General features: G+C 32.2%; 1 protein-coding gene across 1 annotated transcript in view; it reads right to left on the bottom strand.

Moving 5' to 3' along the window:
- The window catches only part of EPHA6 (EPH receptor A6), a 655,437-nt gene that overhangs the window by 234,790 nt on the left and 398,187 nt on the right, over window positions 1-22,460 (bottom strand).

Consider the following 22,460-nt stretch of genomic DNA (forward strand, 5'->3'; position numbering starts at 1 on the left):
TAGGTTCCTGGGGAAAAATTGTATTTGTATGAATACCTCTTCTAAATTCATGGGTCAAATTAGGTCACCAAGTTCTTAAGTTAATCCTCTAACTACTATCATTATAAACCTAAAGATAGATTCTGAGAGGTTAGGCCTTTCAAGAACATTAAGCTAATCACCTATTTGATGTTTAAATTCTATCCATAATATTTCTATCAAGATTTCATTTAGACTTTGCATGAAAATGTCTGTTGTTCAGATCTTCCAGACTAACAAATGAAGTTATAAAACTCTACACATATGTAGAATGTCAACTGCATTTATTTGGTGGTAATGCTTTAAAAAGATTTAGAACTATGAAAATCATTTTCTTTAAGCTATTTTTGAGAAAACAATCCTTAAAGATCATTTTTAAACTTTATGGCCTTATTTTTCAGAGCTTTATATGCCACATGGTTATTCTCTGTCTAGCTGAATAACTGACTTTGCCATCTATACACCAAATGTCAAGTACAAAGAATAATAATAATAAAAAAAACCAAGTTAACAGTAATATATTAAATTAAAAAAAACAAATTGCAATTTATATTTATCTTTAGGTAATTTTGATATTAGAAAGTAAATAAATATCCTAGCATAAAATCCAAGGGCATAACCGAAAGTTAATAAAATAGCTGATGGCAGTAATCATCTGCTAAGGGTTAAAAGAAGGAACTTCTAAGACCAAGATCTTTATAATTAGGATTAGGGGATGTGAAACCTACTTTGTAAAGATACTCTTTAAAGAAATGATACTGTGTACTCTTGAAAGAAATGATACTGTTTCTGGCAGAATTTGCAAAATCTTTTGGATTGCTTAATCTCACATACAAAAGGAGAATATTCTACCTTTTGCAGAATTTTCCACAACATAAGCATTATGGTGTATTTTGAGTGGGTTTCATAGTATGTAATGATAACTGAGAGAAGAATTTTAATGCCATAAAAAAAGTTCTAGTCTTCAAAGAGAGAAGATACAGATAGAAAAACTTACTCTTAGAATGATCACATAGTGATTACTCATTATGTCCTAGGTGTTTACCAAAACATCCCAAAGACATAAATTCTTACCCAGTAAAGTTTCAGGCAGCAAATGTTATCTTTTGCAAACCACTTTTAGCACCTCTGTTGTTACACACTTCTGAAATTTCTGGTGAATGAAGGTAGCCTGCATGATTTTATACACAAAACAGTACTAAGAGGAGAGATTAAAGAAATGATGGATTTTCCTTTATCCTTTCAATCAGACCAAGTTAAAATTATCAGGAATAGATGAAAGGGCTATTAAAATTAGCTCTCCATTTTCACATTCACAATAATTTTTAGATCAATGTCCTAATTAAGCCAATAGTAAATGTTCTATTAGAAAGAGACTAAATTTATATAATCCTGAGAAAATAAAATATTATAAGTGGAATTAATTGCACTGCTAGGAGTCTTTTAAGTCATTTTTTTAATCTGTATTTCTCCATTTCTGAGCCTGTCTTTTTCATCCTGCCTCTCTGTCACACACACATACACTCTCTCTCTCTCATCAAATAATACATAACAGAAGGCTATGGAGATGTTGCCACAATAATCCTCTCAAAACTAAACAAATTAAAGCCACATTAAGGACATGACTCATTATCTGCAGAAGGATATTTTTCCTAGCAAATAAAAAATTGCACAACCTAGAAACAGAAAGCTTACAAGGTTATCAAAAAATCTTATTGTCTAAATAATAATGGTAATTGAAAATCTGAAAATATTTTACTTGGGTGAAAGGAAGTTATTTCACATGACCTAAGAAAAGGAAATATTGAATACTAAACTGGTCAGTATTTAACAATTGTTTCCCAGAGGAAAGAGACACTGAGTCTGTTGGATTTTGTTTCACAGAAATCCAGAGCCCTACCATGCTGTAGGAACTTACATTGGCACAAAGCTTTTTCAATAATGCTGCAATCTTCTGATTACTAATGTGGATTCTCAAATGCTGTAGAAGCAGACATAAATATATTTGGACCTGTAAAGAACAGGCTTTCATAAAACTAATACATGAGCATTCAGTTGGTTCTTCATTTCTTTTTGGATTTAATTAGAATGAATCAATCTTAGAGAGTTATCAACTCCTAGTGCACTCTAATCAATACAGAGCACCAGAATGGACTGTTGTGAGCCCAGGAACTGAAGTTACAGCATACCTATGCAATAGGCATAATCATAACAGAACTCTTAGTCCTAATAGTCATCATTTTTATTCATTTATTCTGTCAGTTACCTTAATTCATCCCATCGAAGTATTAATCTATTTTTTTTTTTTTTTTAGTGCTGAAGTGTTAAGCTATTCCTTTTTTAGAGGTCTTTAAAGAAAGAAAATCTCTACCTACTCTAGTCAAAACATTAGGTGTTATAAAAATTATGAAATTATGAAAGGTGTTACAAAATTATCTTTCTGAAATTTACAAACAATAGTTTTTCAAAAAAATATATGGAAATCGTCTTTCATAAAGATGAACTGTAATAAGCCATCATTTCCTCTCTGATAATTGATTGCTTACCTAGAAATTCCTAGAGAATTAACTGAAAATATTTAAAATAAGAGAAGCGAGGTGGCTAACATACCTCAGTGTTTTTTCTACATACTAGTAGTAATCAATTAATATTGTATTTTAAAATAAACATTTTACTGTAGACATAAAAAATAAAATTTCTTGCCTTATTGCAATGCTAAGATATTTAATAGACTATTATACATTAGCAGCAAATACAGGAACCTACCTTAGTTTGTTCTTTAATGGAATAGCTAGTAATGTGTAACTGAAATACAATTATATCGGAGAGGTTTTAAGTAGATATCCAGTTGATGACTTTTCTTCCATTTACTTACACTGTAATTTGGGTTCTAAAATGTGAAATGAATTATTATAAATAATTTATCTGTATATTCTAAGTTACTGATAGGCTTTTCACTTTAATGTGGGATATAATTATCAATAACTATCTCTACATTAAGATAAATCCTACCTACTAATACTTGTTCATAATATAGTACTATAATTCTTATTGCAATTTTGGTTTCAATTTGGTATTTCAAATGGAATTTTCATACCTGTTTATAAGTGTTCTAGGCCTAGAATTTTCTTAGTTTCCCCTTTTTTAATTAATAATCTCTGCTTATGATAATTGGGTTAGACTATATTTAGAGAATATAGAGTGAAAATTTTTACTTTTTATATTCTGGAGTAACTGATATATTATGGGAATTATCTGTTACTTGCATTGTAACTTAAATGCACCATTTTGAGGATAGACTTTGAGCATGTCTATTACTTTATCCTATTTTTCAGATCTTCTTTTCATTTAGTTTTGTAATTAAAAGAAAAGTTATCACTACATCTGTTTTACATTTACTTATAAAAAATACACCTACTTTTGTCCTATCATTACAAATCTCTTTGTAAATAACATTTTTCTCCTTCTAGGCAAGCTCGTTCAATTTTTCAGTCTTTAAAAAAAAACACTGGATTTTGAGTATTTTAAAATCAAATATACTTTTCTTGGCTTGATTTTACTTAACTTTTGACTTTATGTTTGTTTCTTTTTTTCTACTCTTTTCTGCACTGATTATATTACATAGGTTTAGATATTTGTGTATCTTCAGTAGTTTACAATTTAGGTCTCTTTGGTATATTAATATTTTCAATTTTCAAGTGAATGGATTTTAGGAATTTGATGGTGAAATTTTTAATTTTTTATTTCATTGCATGATTTTCAGAGAATGATTTAAAAGGTGATGGAATAATTTTATACTATCTGGCCCTTTCTTCTAATTATTCAATGTCTGCTAATCAAGGAGATGGCAGTTTCCTTAAAAAAATGTGGTCTATATTTTCCTCAAAAGCAAAACAAAAAAGCAAAATATCTCCATTGACTGGTATCCACAAAGGAAGATCTAAATCATTTAACACAGGGCTATCTGATGCAGTGCTGTTCACATATCACTGGAAACTGAATACTGAAACTGCTACTACAATGTAATAGCATGAAAAGAGATGGCTTTCAAACTCACACCGATTCTTCTGTGACTAGATCTAAGATAACCCCACTATCTAGGGGAGATGGAGCTGTTGCATCACAACCGATCATCTCAGAGAGAAAAGCAGCTGGAATGATTAAAGAGTTCTTCTATAATGAGATTGAATCCACAATGAGGCTATACAGAGACAGAAACTTCATTGAAGCTGAATAACACTAGCTTTCCTAGCTGCTGCTTTCTTGATGCTAGGTTGTTCTGTTCTGCTTTGTATTCTACATTTTGATATCCTGAAATAATAGAGTTGTGTTCTGCAGCTGATAATCAAGAGTTGCTCTCTTTTCTCACATTCATTGATATACACGAGACTGAGTTTTTAATCTGGGGACAGAAAGGTTTATGAAGTTAGTTGCTAGGATGGTCTAAGCTAGTAGACAGGACTTTCTGAAATGTTTTCCCTATGTAGAATTTAACTATTGCAATGACAAAATTATAAAATATGCATAACTAAGAGAAAGTGTAGAAATAGATATTCTAAATACACAACTACTTTCTGACTGCACTTTTGGAGAAATATCATTTAGTATACCATGGCTATAATTTACTACAATCAACTCTTGATTATTCCCAGTAACCCAAAATAGGAGTCAACCCCAAATCATTTTGAAATGCTTTCATGAATTTCTTTCTTATATTCCTTTCAATTTGTATCCAGTTTCACATAAAATGAAAATTAAATGCATATTTTGAACAATAAATGTTGAGCAATAGTTAGAAGTAAACATAATGATAGATCATTGATTTGGAATTAAACATTCATAATAGATTTTCAGAAAACAGATAACACATAGAGAAAATAACTTCTTGAAATAGTGGTTAAATTTATGGTTAGGGGAAATAACTAGGTTATTATAATGTGATCTCTAGAGAACAGTGGTGCTAGGATGAGACCAATAGAATCCTAGTTTTTGTCAGTTTCTAACTGAAAAATTGGAAAGGTTATACTAGCTCAACCAGTTAAGCTGGAATTTGAAGGGAGTTTAGCTCTGGCTTCTGTGTATTTTATTACACAATATAGCTTCCAACACCAAGTATTACAACACAGTTACATATCACTAAGAACTTTATATATTAACTATATTAGATTTTATAGTCCCTTCTTATTAAAATAAAGACATTTACAGATGTAAAATATACTAAGATAGATGATATATATCATAAACAATCCAGGATTCTAATTATAGTATATGAATCTCTGAAATGGAAAGTACTTAACAAAGGTTTAAATGGATGATATTTTGTTACTATTTCAGGGGATTTTGAGTTCTTATCAAATACTACTGGAGAGTTCAAGACAGGCATTCATTCACCTCTCCTTTTCACAATGTAAAAAATAAAACTTATTTTTTCCTTCACAAGTTTAAATTATATCTAAGCTCATCTATGAAGGCCAATTAGAAAGAATTAGCCAAATTATATTCCTTTATTTGCACTTTTATTTCAATTTTTCTGTTATAGGGAGGATAGGAAGCATCTGCTGTGGATAAAAAGACTTTGAACAAAGATTTTAAGCTCTTTTTAGAACTTTGAACAAAGATTTCTAGTTCTGTTACAGTTTCAATGGGATCTTCTATATTTATTGATAAACTGAGTGACCTTACCACGTAAAGTACTGGACTGGAATTTGTAGAAACAGGGCTGTCTTTTCAGAGGCTCATGAGACAGATGACTTTAGCATGTGATAACATTAGGGAGCCACAGCACACTGAGATAAAAAATGAACATGAAGACCTTGGTTCCATCTACCTCATGATATTATTGCGATAATCAAGTAAGTATGTATATGAAAGTGATTTTTTTTAAACTGGAGCATATTCAAATGCAAGAGAAAACAATCACTGTTTTTGTGGTTCAATTAAACAGATGTCTATGTAGTTGATGGAAACATCTATAACTAAGAGTTAGATATAATATTTTAATAATGAACTCTATTTTAGGTTAGTGAATGGAAGTTACCTTAAATATTTAGTAAACTAAAAACCTAGATCCTCTTAATTCCATGAAAAAAGTTAATAGAATAAATCATACAAATATATAGGAGCCTTGTACTCTTTGTGATCCAATGTGACCTGAGATATATATGTGAGAATAACACCAACCTCTAGATATTTCTTTAGAGGGCAGTTTAGAGTTAGTTACTTGGCCTTTAGGTCAGTTACTAGCACTTACGAGCATGACTCATTGACAAGTTGTTAATAAATATGTTCTTGATACAATGGCATGTTCTGAGAGATTTAAAATTGTTTAGTGATTTGTCATAATCCTTGTATACAATATGTTTTAGAAGCTAAGAGAAATGTACTTTTGCCAACTATCTCCATCTATTTGCCATGGTGTAGACCGACAGTAATGAAAAACTTCCACTACTCTGCTAAACAAAAATTGAACTAGGTCTTCAGAGACATTATATGATGGTCTTTCTAGACAAAAAAGTTACTAAGAATACTCATATAAAGATATGATGCATATCCGCTACATAGGAAGAAAACTACAGAGGAGAGTTGATAGAAGTGGTTGTACTACCTTTATATATTGAACATAACTACATAGATATGACAAATGTTTCATCTGTCCACCTGCTGTGATACCCATGAAATCACAAGAATCAAGGGGCATATGGAAATAATGATTGCACTGATTGCCTTCTTTAAATGTCCTTGTGTGAAATAGAAGAATCAAACATAGGTTCTGGGAGCAATCTGCCTTTGCCAACTGAAACTTAGCCAAAAATAATTAATTTATATTGCATTCAACCATGAAGGACTATAGAATACTTCCTTACCTGAAACTTTACATTTTCTCATAATGGACTTACGATTTTTCTATTACTAAAGGTTTAAGGAGGAACTAAATTAATCCCAGTATTCTTCCTTTTCAATCATTTTATGAAAACCTTATTTCTAAAAATATTTAAGCAATCAGCTTTCAATTAATTTATACACACACACACATTAATATGAACTGGTCTTTTGCCAACATATAGAGATTGAGATTGAGACAAAATTTCAATAAAAAACTAAATAAACTCGAATACTATAAAAACTTGCCAAGAACATTATAACCATTCAGGAATTTTTAAAAAAATATTAGAATCCTTATAATATTTTTTTTCTAAAATTCCATTGGTGCACTCAAGTATATGAATGGACAGCTACTTTTTTTTTTCCACTAAAAAAATCAAATCAGTATGGTTTCTGCAAGGTCACAGCAAATGCATGATATTAAAACACAGCCAAATTCTGTAGCAACATAAATGTTTTTATGAGCAGCAGGTGTATTCTTTGAAAGACTGTAAAGCTATTAACAGCTCAGTAAGGAGTACATAATAATAGGCTGTTAACTCAGCCTCTCTTACAAGAGTACTGAGGAAGGACATTTTGAAACCATTAAGACAAATGCAATTTTTAAAAGTATCCAATATGAAAGATTTATGAAGAGAGGTTCATTTAAATTTTATCTCATTAAAATAATGAATTTATTCTTCTTGACTTAAATTGCTCATGCAAAAGAATTATTTAATTATCCTGAATAAATATCAAGTCATAATTCTGACACCAAATATGTCCTAGTCATGCTATTACTTGAAAGTGAGTTCAGTTATATTTTGCAAGTTCCAGGATGTTGGATTTATTCCAACAAAAATCCACAATATCTATCATAGGTACCTCTCATTGAAGAGTTTAATGAGTTTGTTTTAATGAATGTGAGAGTGAATCAAAAATTAATGAATGATTTCTAAGATATTTCATATATTGCTTTTTGTTTGTTTTGCTTTTTTTTTGAAAGATTTATTTATTGATTGATTTATTGATTGATACATACATGCATATAAGCACTGGGTACAGTCAGAAGCGCGGGAGGGTGAGAGAATTCACCAGAGCCAGAGCGGGGAGCAGAGGACCGAAGTATACTGCTGAGGGGAGCAGCGGGCAGCAGGAGAGGTCTGCGCGCCATGTGGTACCCTCCTCCGGTGGCCGGGGAGCAGCCGGGGATCGAACTGGCACTGTAGAGGCTGCGGGCAGCTTCGCAACCCAGCGCTCAACCGCTGTGCCACCGGGCAGGTCCTGTTTTGCTTTTTTAAAAAGATTTTATTTATTCATACAAGAACTGGGGTACAGGCCAGGTACACAGGAGGATGAGAGGATTCACCAGAAACAGAGCAGGAAACAGAACAGGCAGATTGACCGAAATGCACTGCTGAGAGGAGCAGCGGGAGAGACAGGAGAGGTCTGCCGTGCCATGTGGGATTCTCGCCAGCCAGCCGGTGGGGCGGGATTAAACCTGCACTGCAGAGGCTACTGACAGCTTCACAGTGCGGCGCTCAACTGCCTGTGTCACTAGGGAGGCCCACATATATTGTTGATTTAAGTAGTTCTTCTTGGAAAGTGATTTAACTCCCACTGATTCACTATTAAAATACTTTTTATAAGCTTATTGAAACATACCTTTTTTGTCGTAATTGTCACACACTTGTGTCATTTAAAAGTTCTTTAAATTTAAAACTGAGGTTGTTGACTATTTACAATTGACAAAATCTGGAAATAAACTAAATGCTCCAGAATAGATGAATGGATCAAGAAGCTCTGTGTGTGTGTGTACATACATACATATAATGGAATACTAGTCAACTATCAAAAAAGATAAACTCATGCCACTTGTGGCAACATGGATGGAATTGAAAGGGATTATCCTAAGTGATGTAAGTCAAAAGGAGAAAGATAATTACCAGATGGTTTCACTAAGTAAGAATATAGAGAAACCAAACAACGGATCAGACAAACTTTAAAATCAATGCTAAAAGCTGAACATAGATCTGAGGCCTCCAGGAGAAGAGAAGAGAACAGAGGGGGGAGGAGAGGACAAAGGATTATGGTGGAGGACTATGGGGTCTTTGGTGGTGGGGACACTATGGTGACAAACCTGAGGGGAGACATCCTATTAAGTGAAAAAGCAAACAATAGATTTAAAATAATTGTACAACACTAATAAAAAATACATTAAAAATGTTCCTGATCACATGCTACTTATGAGGCAGATTATTTTGTGAATCCCAATGTGCTATACATACTTTTTGACTTTTTTATGTTTGAATAAGAATTTTACAATGAATTACTCAACTTGATTTAGATATTAAACTATATATTTAAAATCAATAAAAAACAGAAGAAAACATATTTCCTCCTGATTTTTTTCTTTGTTAGAACTCTTGCTTCAAATTCATGCTTCAGTGAAATAAAACTACATGTCAGATTGGCAAAGTTCTTTAATAAAAATATTGTGGCATTGGGTATTATTTTTCCATAGTCCTCACTATGACTGTAATGAACAAAAAGGATTCAGAGAAAAAAATAATACATATATCATTTAAAATAATCTTTCTATTACAAAATTTTGAATGAACTAAAATATAGGCACTTTTGTTTCTAGATATCTTTGCTTGTCATCAATAAAGCTTACTTTAAAACAGCATTTCCCAAAGTGTTTTTATTTGAACATTATTTCCAAGGAATATGTGCTATGGTTATAAAAAGTTTTATGATTGTGAAAGTTTGGTTCTTCTGGAAGCATACTCGAAAGTGATGCTGCAAGTGAAGATATTTATGGAACAATTATTTGCACAGGCAAAAGGAGAGAAGGATCAAGTAGGGAAGGATGCACATCTCACAATGCTCATGAGAGAAAGGCACAAATAGGGTTGGGCAGAAAATGCTCTGAAAGTCTTGGCCAAGCACCCAGAAACTCCAGAGAGGAGACTGTACTAGAAAAGCACTGCTTTTGTCGCAAAGACCTGGCTCTAGTGTCTGAAAGAAAGGGATTTTGACTTGAATGATGAATTAAATTCTAAAGGTATAGAGCCTGGAAATTCTTCTTACAACAGGTTCTGTTTTTAATACTGTGCAGCAAAAGAGACAGTAGCCAAAACTAAGAGACTGCCTAATGAATGCAACAGGTCTTTCTTAAAGAGAAGTCTAAATAGTGTGCTTTCAAGGTCACATAAATTTGAAAAACACTAAGTTAGTCAAGTAGGTTTCTCTGCTGTAAGTTTTCTCTGAGTATGCTACATTTTCCAAATTGATTTGGACATGTGACCATATAGAGATAGAACTTTAGTATACACTTTGGAAAACATTAAGATATACTAAATTAATATAAATTCTAAAATAGTATGGCAATATTGTACACACTGTGTTCTGCTCTATGGTATCATTAGCGTATTTTACATTTGTTTTTCTTCCCTACTCAATTACCTATCTCTTTCACAGAGGTAGAAATTTACTATCCTGAATTTTGTGTTGATTATATCTTTGGTTTTAAAATAAATTTTATTACATCTGTATGAGTACATAAATAATATATTGCTCAGTTTGGTACATTTTGAGCTTTCTACAAATATTGTTATACTGTATGTAGTATTCTGGAATTGAATTCTATTTCTATGGTTTAGCATATAGTGGCAAAAATTTGTTCATAATGTTTATTTTTACATTATATTCATGTATGTATACATGATATTCACTCACTTCACTAATATATGTAATGCTTCAAAATACTATATTTATTGGCCAATTTTCCTAAACATGGGGATTTGGATTTTTTTTGGAATAATGCTTCCTAGAACATTCCAGGACATTATGTTGATCATACACGTAACATTTTTAGCCTATATACATGTCAAAATTGTTGCATAGTTAGATATGAAAAAGAAGGGATTTATGAAGCTATTTTTCAAAATGATTTATCAATTTAAACTCATTCTGGCAATGTAAGAGTTCCTATTGCAATATCATTTCCAATTCTTAGAAATGTCAGATTTTTTAATTTTTGCCAATCTAGTGTAAAATACCATTTTATTGTGATCTTAATTCACCTTTTTTTTATCAGCAATGAAGCTGAACATCTTATATAAGTTGACATTTGTATTGGGTTGGTCTTTTACTTACTATTTTATAGGATTTCTAAATATATTTTGGACAATACTTTCCTAGTTGTAAGCAAGAAAAATACCTTATCCCAGTTTATGTCTTATCTTTTTACAATCTTAATGAGGACTTTAGAAAGAAATAATTCTTACAATGAATGTAATTAAAGTTATCAATCTTTCTTTTATTTAAGGACTTACAGTTCATTGATGAAATATTTTTCTTACCCAGGGTGAGAAAGATATTGCTTCATCTTTTTCTTGTGAAACTTATAAAAAGTTTCCCCTTCACAGAACATTGTGAATTAATTTTTATAAATGATTTGGGTAGGAATCCAATTTCTTTTTTCTATTTTTTTTATAATATGTATTGAGCAGTATTGTGTAATGAATAAAGTCATATTTTTCCTCATGACCTGCACTGCTACCTCTGTCATATGTTTAATGTTCACATATGTGCAGGTCTGTTTCCAGCTTTTTTCTTATGATATAGGTGAAGTGTCTTATTCTACAACAATATCAATCAGCCTTAATGATAATATATTTGAGTAACCCTTATCTGTCAAAGCACACAATCCTCAATTATTTTCTTCAGAAATATTGTGCTCATTCATGTCTTAAATCCATTTTTTTTATTGCCATACCAATTTTAAGATTTGTTTGTCAACTTCCACAAAATTTACTGGCTGGAATTTTTACTGGAATTGTATGAATCTATATATCATTTATTGGGGAATTTCTTCTCTATGAAGTCCCTCCTATATATAAATAAATGGAAAGTTTATTTCCATTCATTTAGGTATTATAAAATGTCTTTCTGTAAAGTTTACAATGGTTTTGCATATACTGTAAAGTATTTTAAGTTTATTTTCAAATATTTATAGATTATGTTATTATTGTAAATGTAACTTCTTTGGACATATCTTTTCTGTTTTTTGCTGATATGCAGAAATAAAATTGAATTTTTACAGCCAGCCACCTTGCTACAATCTGTTTTTCAAATTTTATTTTTTTAATTGTGGTAACAACAATTTACAATACTGTGTATGATTCAGATGTACAGCATGACACCTTTCAGATACATGTTTCCACACCACCAGTCACAACCAAGGCACCCATAGTCCTCCACCATAGTACATGATTTAAACAACCTGCACATAAATTTGGTGAGATTTTCTACATATAGTCACATCATGTAGTATAATGTGAGTTCTTTTTATAACACATGATTTTATCACTTTGTTTTAACATACTGGAAATGGCTCAATTCTACTATATTTAGTAACAGCAATAACATTTTCATATAGTTCTTGTTTTTAAGAGAGCTGTTTTAATATTTCCTTAGTAAGAGGAATATTTGCTTGACTTTAACAACCTTAAGGAAGATATCTTACTTTCCTATTGTTCTAAGATTACACTCAAGAATAGATGCCTGATACCAAATACCTTTTCAGCATCTATTGAGAACTTTCTTCATTCATATGCAGACATGTAAAAATGACATTTGTAAATTACTGTTAAAATACCTGTGCATTCCTGGAATAAATTTTAGTCTCTTTTTGTTTTCTTTTAAAATCTGCTGAGTTAGTTGGCTAATATTGAGTTTAGGAATTTTTGGCTGTGTTTCTCAGTGAGGTTTGCCTGTAGTTACTTTCTCCTACTGTTCTATTTCAGTCAGGAGATTTTGCTGGTACTTATGTTATAGGACAGGGAGAGGGGTTCCACCCTCCCTTGGGTGGGGCAGGGAACCTCCCCCTTTCCTGGGGACCACCCTGTTACACTTAGAATGCATTTCAGAGAACTCTTGTATTTTTTTCTTTTCTTAGGAAGTATTTACATAAATAGAATAAAGTATTCCTTGAAAGTTTGGTTAAATGACTTTGAAAACCATCTAAGCCAGAACCTCTTAATTTTAGAACAATTTTATTAATTAAATATGACTATGAAAAGTTGAATAACTAAGTATTTGTTTTCCAATAATATTTAGTAAATAATATTTTTATTAAGCATGTTTAGCTCATAAAGTATTCAAATATATTTGAACCAACCTTGTCTTGGTAAAGTCATTATCTTTTTTAGACCTTACAATATTTATTAGTATGATCCTAATATTAGTCTCATTAATTTTTAGTTTATTAGGTATCCTATTTTCAGTCTACCCAAAGTTTTATATAATTTATTCATATTTTCAAGTTTGAATTTGCTAAAATGTTATATCTTTGTTTTCTATTTTCTTAATTCTTCTATTGTAATTCTTTCCTTCTACTTTTTCTGAGCTTATTCTTTTTTCTTTTGCTTGATTCATGAGTGGGATGGCTAGCTGATTAATTTTGGAATTTATTATTTTATAATATGAAAACATTTTTACAAACTGTTTACAATGAAAACAAGTTTTGTGTAATGTAGTATTTCTGTAGCCATTTAACTAGACATACTTTAATTTTCTCTTTAGGTTTCCACTGACACATACATGCTATTTTTACCCAATATTTCAATTTTTTTAAAAAAATATTATTTTACACAGATACTATTTAGTAAGATTATTTACATATTTACTATTTACTTACTTCAACTTCTTTATATGCTATCCTTTTGGAATCATCCTTTAGGAATTCCTTTATGATAATACAAACAAACTCTTTTCACTTATCTCTAAACATCTTTATTGTACCCTAGTTTATAAACGATTGTTGGCTGACAAATTTTTCTATCAAATTTTTGAAGCTAACATTTTTTTTTTATTTACTGCTTTCAGTTACACTAAGAAATCTGAATTAATTCTAATTGCTGTTTTATTAATGGTGCTTCCCAAATATCTAGTTAATTTTTAAAATATCCCCTTTTTCCACCTCTTTTATATTATGAAATTCTCTGTCAAATTTATATATATGATTTTTTCTTTTTTTTTATATGTTTTATTTGGTGGTTCCATTGATTCCAGAAAATTCACATTGCATGTTCTGGCTTCTCCTGGTGGCACAGGCTGTTGGGCGTTGTGCTGTGAAACTGTCAGCAGCTTCTGTAGCGCTGGTTCATTCCCGGCCGGCTGGCAAGGGTCCCACATGGCGGGACAGACCTCTCCTGTCCTGCCCGCTGCTCCCCTCAGCAGTGCATTTCATCAGTCTGCCTGTTCTGTTCCCTGCTCTGTCTCTGGTGAATCCTCTCACCCTCCTGCACATCTGGCCTGTATCCCAGTTCTTGTATAAATAAATAAATAAATCTTTAAAAAAAAAAAGATTGCATGTTCTATTCTTTTTGTTTTTTTCTTCTTTGAATCCAGCTAGTATATGTTAAATTTTATCATTCTATCTTCCACATCTCTTTATTCCTCTTATATTTCTCTTTTACTTGTTTCTTAGTGATGAATTTTGGACAATATTTTTAGATATATCTTCAAATATACCAAACGTCTCATTTTATAATTATCGCATGTAAATATATGTGATTCATGATTATTTGATACATTGGTTGAATTTTTGCTCACTATAATTATATATCTTTTCTTTTTTAGAAATTCCTTTTCTCTCCAATCTGCCTATTTGTGCATCTTATCCACTTTCTTGACAGCATTTGTTTTTTTTTTTTTTTACGCATTCCATATAGAGCTGTTCTATGTATGATTCCTTAACATATGCAGTCCTTGGGGTTCTAAATTTGTTCGTGATTGTTTCTGCTAATTCAGTCATTTTTTTTTTTTTTCCTGTGCTTGGTGTTCTCTGATTGTGATATTATTGCCTAATCATAAGCTGGTGTCTTTGAGTCTTAAATTTTGAAAACTTTTCTCCAGAGAGAATTTACTTGTACATCTTAAGTTGCCAGGGACTGCTGCTAAAATGGTGACATTTCAGTTTTCCTTGAGCATCTTGACTAATCACAGGATTCCCAAGATTGGTTCCCCTTCCCTTGGTGGTCCAACATACCCTACAAAAATGAATTCAGAGCAATGAAAAAATCTTTTATTACAAAAATCCACTGAACCAGGCTGATGGCTCATATTTCTTTCTTAAAAAATCATCCTGGACAGTCTCCCTTACTTTTTGTGAGACCACAATTACCATCAAAAGACTGTCTTATTCATACTTTACCAAGAAAGAGCCTTTCAGAAACTTGGTCGACTTCTAAATACTTGATTATTATTATTAAATACTTGGTCGACTTCTAAATACTTGATTACCACTTGTCATAGCATCTTTTTTTTCCCGATTACACTGATTGTGTGACACAGTATTTTTTCAATTAAAATGTAGGAAACAAGAAAACGGAAGTCTGGGGGTAACAAATCATCCATTAATATAAGCACCTATTCCTCATATCCTAACTATAATATATAACATGCCTTGGTTATTCTACACCATTTTACACAGGTTTATCTTCATTTCAAATTTTGCCTTCAGTTGTATTTCCTTTTAGACAATTTCATGAGGTTCATGGTGTGAAAAGAATAGAATAGATAAGACAGAATTACAAAACGCCATTCACATCTGGAGGTTAATTAATTTTGTGTAATTATAATAGGATACTCATCCACTAATGTTAAGAGAAGTAGATTGAGGTAAATTAGAAACAAAGGAGTCGGTAAATGCAGATGCTCAAACCAGGTTTACGTTGGATTAAAGATAACTATGCCTAATGACTATTTTCACTACTTTTTCTGTAATTTTTCAGTGACATCAACATCATCATACATTGCTTGATTCATTTTATAAAAAACAATGTTTGCATGACGCAAAGCCACCTTGATTACTGTTTTCCCCCCTAGTGACCCTTCTGTTCTACAAGAAAGTTAATCAGGAAATGCTCTCCAGTCCATTTTAATATGAAATACAAAAGCTTAGAATTCCCTCTAAATAATTGAAGGCAACCATTAGGAGTACAGCCAACCAGTCTCTTAATGGTAAGGTCAGGAGGGACAACAGGCATACAACCTATCTGAAAAAGTCCAAGGATCATTTGGTGGTTTATAATTGATTTTTCTGGGCAGATTTCCTTTTTGCAAATAGTAATTATATCAGTGTCATTAATAATGGCTGTTGCCAGGGGCCTTCTTTTACTCTCCAAGGCAAAAACTGTATCTGGTCAGAGAAGCCTCATAATTATTTCTACTTATTTGAAGCAGAATACAGACTTAGGTTTTTTCTCCCTCATTTGAGAATGCAAGACACTTAAGTCTTCCCCTGAGGAATCAGGATAATAATAGCAGAGCCGGGAAATGAAGCAACTTACTACACATCACTTACTATGCGGGAATAAGCTAAAAGAGTTTTGCTGTAATAGTTTAACTCCCAAAGCACTTTTCTAACAATTATTTTTTCCTACATTTTAAAGATCTCACAGTTTTTTGCGGATGTTAAGTATCTTTCTAAATTAGGAAATTAAGGCATTTTCTAAAAGAAATTTCTTTTCAAAGAGATGTACTGATTAACACTGACACAAAATAAGAGAGTTCAGAGGAATGGTTAAAGCCGGGAACAACAATTTTTAGCCATGCCTTTATTTACATATTTGTCTGAATATAATAGGTAACACTAACCCAGATGTAAATTTCGTGGGAAATGGCCTTTCTTTATTTTATTTTGTACACACACACACACACATACACACACACATACACCATTCATACTACTCCTTTGGTTAACTTTTCCACTCTATGATTTGATCTATCAATATTTCCATGGCTCCTTATACAACTATGCAGCACAGCAATTATTTGGGTTTAATACTGTAATATTTATTTTGGAAAAGTTAAAAAATTCCACTATTGGCCATTTGCATTTCCTCTTCAGAGAAGTTTCTTTTTAGCTCTTCTGCCCATTTTTTGACTGGGTTATTTTATTTGTGTTTGTTGAGTCTCATCAGCTCTTCGTAGATTTTTGTCATCTGTCCTTTATCATTAGTGTTGTGTGCAAAAATGTTCTCCCAGTCGGTGGGGTTTCTCTTTGTTTTTGTTATTGTCTCTTTTGCTGTGCAGAAGCTCTTTAATTTGATGTAGTCCCAGCTGTTCATCTTTGCCTTCACTATCAGCATATATGAAAAAATGTTCAACATCACTTGTAATCAGGGAAATGCAAATCAAAACTACCATGAGATACCATCTTACACCAGTGAGAATGGCACATATTAAAAAAACTAGCAACAACAAATGTTGGCGAGGATGTGGAGAAAAAGGAACTCTCCTGCACTGTTGGTGGGAGTGCAAACTGGTCCAACCACTATGGAGAGCTGTGTGGAGATTTCTGGACCTACTAAACATAGAGCTTCCATATGATCCAGCAATTCCACGCTTAGGTATTTACCCAAAGGACACAGAAACATCAATTTCAAAGAGCACCTGCACCCCTATGTTTATAGCAGCACTGTTTACAATAGCTAAGCTTTGGAAATAACCCAAATGCTCAAAAATAGATGACTAGATAAAGAAGATGTGGTACATATACACCATGGAATATTACTCAGCATTCAAAAAGATAAACACATGCAATTTGCAGCAACATGGATGGCGCTGGAAGGGATCATGCTCAGCGAAATAAGCCAGAAAGAAAAAGAAAAATACCGGATGGTCTCACTCATAGCAGGAATCTAGAAAACTTAAATAAGGGACCAGGAAAAAGAATAACTATAAGAAAGTAAAAATCAAAATCAACAAATAACTATGAACCAGAGACACTCTACGGGGAGTGGGGGCGGGAGGGGAGGGATTGGGGTCAAAATAAGGGGGTCGCAATTGTATGGGGAATATAAAAATAAAATTCATAATAAAAAAAAGAAAAAGAAAAGAAAAAAAATCCACTATTTTCCAAAGAGAATGCATTGTGTTAGCTCATAGAATCAAGTGTAAAATTCTCTTTTGTAAATTAAAATTTAAATTATTTACATATCAACTACTTTGCTATAAATTTATAGTATCTAGGTGTAATTATAGAGGAACAGAGTCTAGTGTTTACAAGGAAGGTTTTATCCTTTTGTAAAACCAGGAAATTATGCTGTGATCAATTTTAACTACCAAAAATTGCTAAGGTCTAGCAAAAGTCAAAACAACAGGGCCTCCCCTTGGTGGCTCAGGCAGTTGAGCCCTGGGCTGCATAAATGCCTGCAGCCTCTGCAGTGTCGGCTCGATCCCCGGCCACCAGTGAGGGTCCCACATGGCACAACAGACCTCTCCTGCCATGCCCGCTGCTCCCCTCAGCAGTGTACTTCGGTCCTTCTGCCTGCTCTGCTCCCCGCTCTGGCTCTGGTGAATTCTCTCACCCTCCCGCGCTTCTGACTGTACCCAGTGCTTGTATAAATAAATAAATAAATCTTAAGGAAAAAAAAAGTCAAAACAACAAAATTCCCTGGTTATAACTGAATATGAGGTCAAGGTGTAAGCTTTTCTTTGTAACCTTCATAAAGAAGTATACAAATATGAATGCTTACTTGGAAATTTATTTAGGTTCTTCATTTTATTTTTACTTTAGCAAGAAGAAAATAATTAGATGGACTATTCAAATGGCATGACTGAGTTGTTTGGAAATAAAAAAATATCTGTTACATGTATTGAAATGAATATTTGTACGTTGATTATTGAATAGCATTGTCCATTCTTCCAGGGAAATTCTTAAAAATGAAATGGCTACACTACTGATGTGTAGAGTACTTTTTAAAACCATAGACATTTCAGAATAGGAATACAGTTGTTCTATTTTTTTTTTCCTCAGATAACTTCTCTGCTGAAGCCAAATTGAAGCAATACAAATACCTGCAAGAAGCCTGTTATGATGGCTAGTCTCCAAGATTGGCCCTATGATAGCACCTCTAAGTATTTGCACTGCTATGTACTCCCCTACCATATTACAATAAGTTGGTCTGCTTGATCAACAGAATAGAACAGTTACGATTTCTAAGATTAGATTATGTAAGATATTGCCTCTGAGACTTCTTTTAGGTATAATCAAAACCATGTAATAAGTAGCTGAAGCTTCCTTTCAAAAGCCAGATCAGTGATCTTGAAAACAAAAGTCCCCAACCTCAGTTAAGCTTTCAGCTAACTGCAGGCCACAACAGCTCGATTGCAACCCCAGAGTGATCTTGAGCCAGAACAACCTGAATCACTCCTAATTTCTTATCCTCAGACACTGTGAGATATTACTTATTGTTTCTAGTTGCTAACTTTTTGTATAATTTGTTATGCAGCAATAAAAAAAAATACAACTAATACAGTTGGCCTATAGATGAAGTTAATGTTCAGTACCTTCCTATTAGTGTTTTTTTTTTTTTTTTAAGATTTATTTATTTTTATACAAGAACCCGGGTACAGGCCAGATGTGTGGGAGGGTGAGAGGATTCACCGGAGATAGAGCAGGGAACAGAACAGGCAGACTGACGAAGTACACTGCTGAGGGGAGCAGCGGGTGAGACAGGAGAGGTCTGCTTCGCCATGTGGGATTCTCACCAGCTGGCTGGGATCAAACCCGTGCTGTAGAGGCTGCGGACAGCTCCACAGTGCAGCGCTCAACCACCTACGCCACCAGGGAGGCCCTGGTGGTGGTTTTTAAGAAGACAATATATAGACCATTAGAGAAGAATGGCTTTAAATTCAGGACACCTTTACATTGTCTTGGCCAATATGAAATAAGACAGAATTATTCTGGGTCTAACTTACTAACATATATAGAAGACTTAGATTAAATTTGTTCTAATAATCATTCCTATTTGTAAATTCTATAATTCTAAAAGTGGTCTCATGCTCTAGGTTTGGAAATTTCCTTGTAAATTAAATCTTTACCATAATATTAACCATGTCTGATATCTTTATTTCCATGAGTTAAAGAGAGAAGATTGCTATTGCAAAGTTGGTAATTGAGGGAAAGAGAATGTTTGCAGTTATATATATTCTGCATAATCTATGTTGGCCTTTAAGGAGTATGAAGAAAGACAAGGAAAAAATGAAAACTGTGAAAGAAGTATGAAAAAGTGGACACAGTAGAGTAATTACTTCAACTAGAGAGTAATGAAATAATGAAAACTGCCAAAATAAGTATAACATCATGCTTAGTAACTGCTCTTATGTAAAAATCATGTATCAAATAGAAAAGTCAGAATTCCTGTATAAAAGTAAAACAGCCTGTGTACTTAGAAAACCACAATAATATGTTCCCATGCTTATAGCCATACCAATATTCATTTATATCTAATTTGTAAGAATAATTTTTCCATCTTGTTTAATGTCAAATATTTTGCTTTTCATAAAATATGTAAATTTATATTTTAAGAAATCAATTTTCTGATTTCCAAATTAGAATATCATCACATGCTGATATTAACTTCTTCACTGATGATAAAATAATTTCATGGGACAATATCAATTAATTAATATTGATGTAGATGGTAGTTTTTAATGTAGGAACTGGCTATGATCTATAGTTTACATATTAAGTTACTGTCTTTACACCTGCTTGACTTGTTACCATATCAACTAGAGAAAAAAAAAATCATTTGAACCATGCTTGCAGTTTGGGTACAATGCTATTATATTTGGGAAATAAAAATTTAAAGGACCTTGTGTGCAGGAACTGAAACCATCTTAAGAACAGAAATGATACCAGTATTAACATACCAATTGTGGTGGTTTACATATATTAAATTCTCACTATATCCAATAAATTGAATGATTTACATCTAAAACTGAGATTCAATTTATCCCTCATACTTGTTAATAGTCTCACTATTATTTCTTTCCTAACTGATGAGAAATTGGGACTTAGGGAAATAAAACTGGTTGCCTATAGATAGTTAATTAGTGTCAAAACCTGCAAACTTCAAATCTACTATAGCTATAAAGAGAACTACTTCCTTTCATTTTCAAGGATATGGAAAGAGTTTTAAACATAAAATAATAAGGCCATTTTCAATTAGTTGATGGAAAATGAAGCAAAGAGAAATTTAAGGATATGTCCAAGATCCACAGCTAGTAAGAGGAGAGAATTCATAGTAGAATTACCCATTTTCAAATTTATTTCTTTGTTTTAGGACTAAATATAATATACATTATGTTTTTATGTGTAAAAATACTTTATTTCACAAATATCAAAGTGAATTGTTTAAAGAGCTATCAAAAATTAAATAAGGAATGGAAGAAAAATGAAATAAGCAATAGCTTTGTCATTTTAAATATTCCTTAATATCTAAATATATTTTTATTACAGTTCCTTATTAAGTTACCAGTTGGAGGTTAAAATCTAAGAGGTAATTATGAAGAAAGTAGGTGTCTCTCAATTAGCTGGCAGCTAATTAACTGTTCTTAAAATGAGTTAATATAAGTAAAATGAACTCGGTAAATGTTAGTGTTGCATTTGTTTTTCACAATCCACTAATGGCATTAATTCCAAAAATTTATTATCTACCTTCATTGAAAACAGAAAAGTAGTTTCAACGATTACAGATGTATAAACATTTTAGCTTCTAACTCATTTCTATTTTTCTAATTTACCTAACAAAAACAAGTCTTTACCTTACAGTACATAAAGATTTCCATGCTCTAATAAGGCAGGTTTCCTAAACATGGGTTTTGGATATACTACAAATTTTGAATGATAGACTTCTCCTCTGGCAGTAAAAAATCTACAAATCAAGCCAAGCAGCAGAGGCAAGTAGTAGTTGGAATTTTCTTAAGGAAATTTTTTACTAAAGATTGAATTTTCTTTATACTATTACAGTATTTTGGAATCTACAGAGTTTAACAAAAATGTTTAAAATTGCACAGCTTATGATTATTATTTATAGATGGCATGATACTACATATAGAAAACTCTGAAGATTGCACCAAAATGCTGTTAGAAATAATAAGTGAATACAGCAAAATGACAGGTTACAAAACCTACAACAACAACAAAAATCAGAAACAACAAATGCTGGGAAGGATGTGGAGTAAAGGAAATCCTACTCGCTGTGTGGGAACATAGACTGGTCCATTTGGCTGCATTTTTACATATAAACAATGCATGAGTAAAAAAGAAATTAAGAAAATAATTTCATTCATAGTTGCTTTAAAAATAATACCTACTAATGAACTTCCCAGGGAAGTGATAGACTTACAAATTCAGAACTATAAGACATTATTAAAGGATTTAGATCATGACATAAAATATGGAAAGACATATCATGTTCATAGATGGGGAGAATCAATACAGCCAAAATGTCTATGCTGCCAAAAGCAATACATAAATTTAGCTCAATGCCATACCACAATATTATTCAAAGAAATTCATCTAAAATATTAAAATTTATAAAGAACCATGAAAGGCCTTGAATAACAAATGCAATTCAGAGAAAAAAGGGGAGAAAGTGAGGCATCACATTACCTGACTTTATACTATAAAGAAGCGACAGTTACAACAATATGGGTTTAACTCAAAAAGCAGACATTGAATCAACAGAACAGATTCAAAAGTCTCATACATCAATTAT

This window comes from Talpa occidentalis, unplaced genomic scaffold (genome assembly GCF_014898055.3).
Source record: "Talpa occidentalis isolate TD23 unplaced genomic scaffold, MPIMG_talOcc4v2.1 talOcc4.4, whole genome shotgun sequence".
NCBI classification, from domain to species: Eukaryota; Metazoa; Chordata; class Mammalia; order Eulipotyphla; family Talpidae; genus Talpa; species Talpa occidentalis.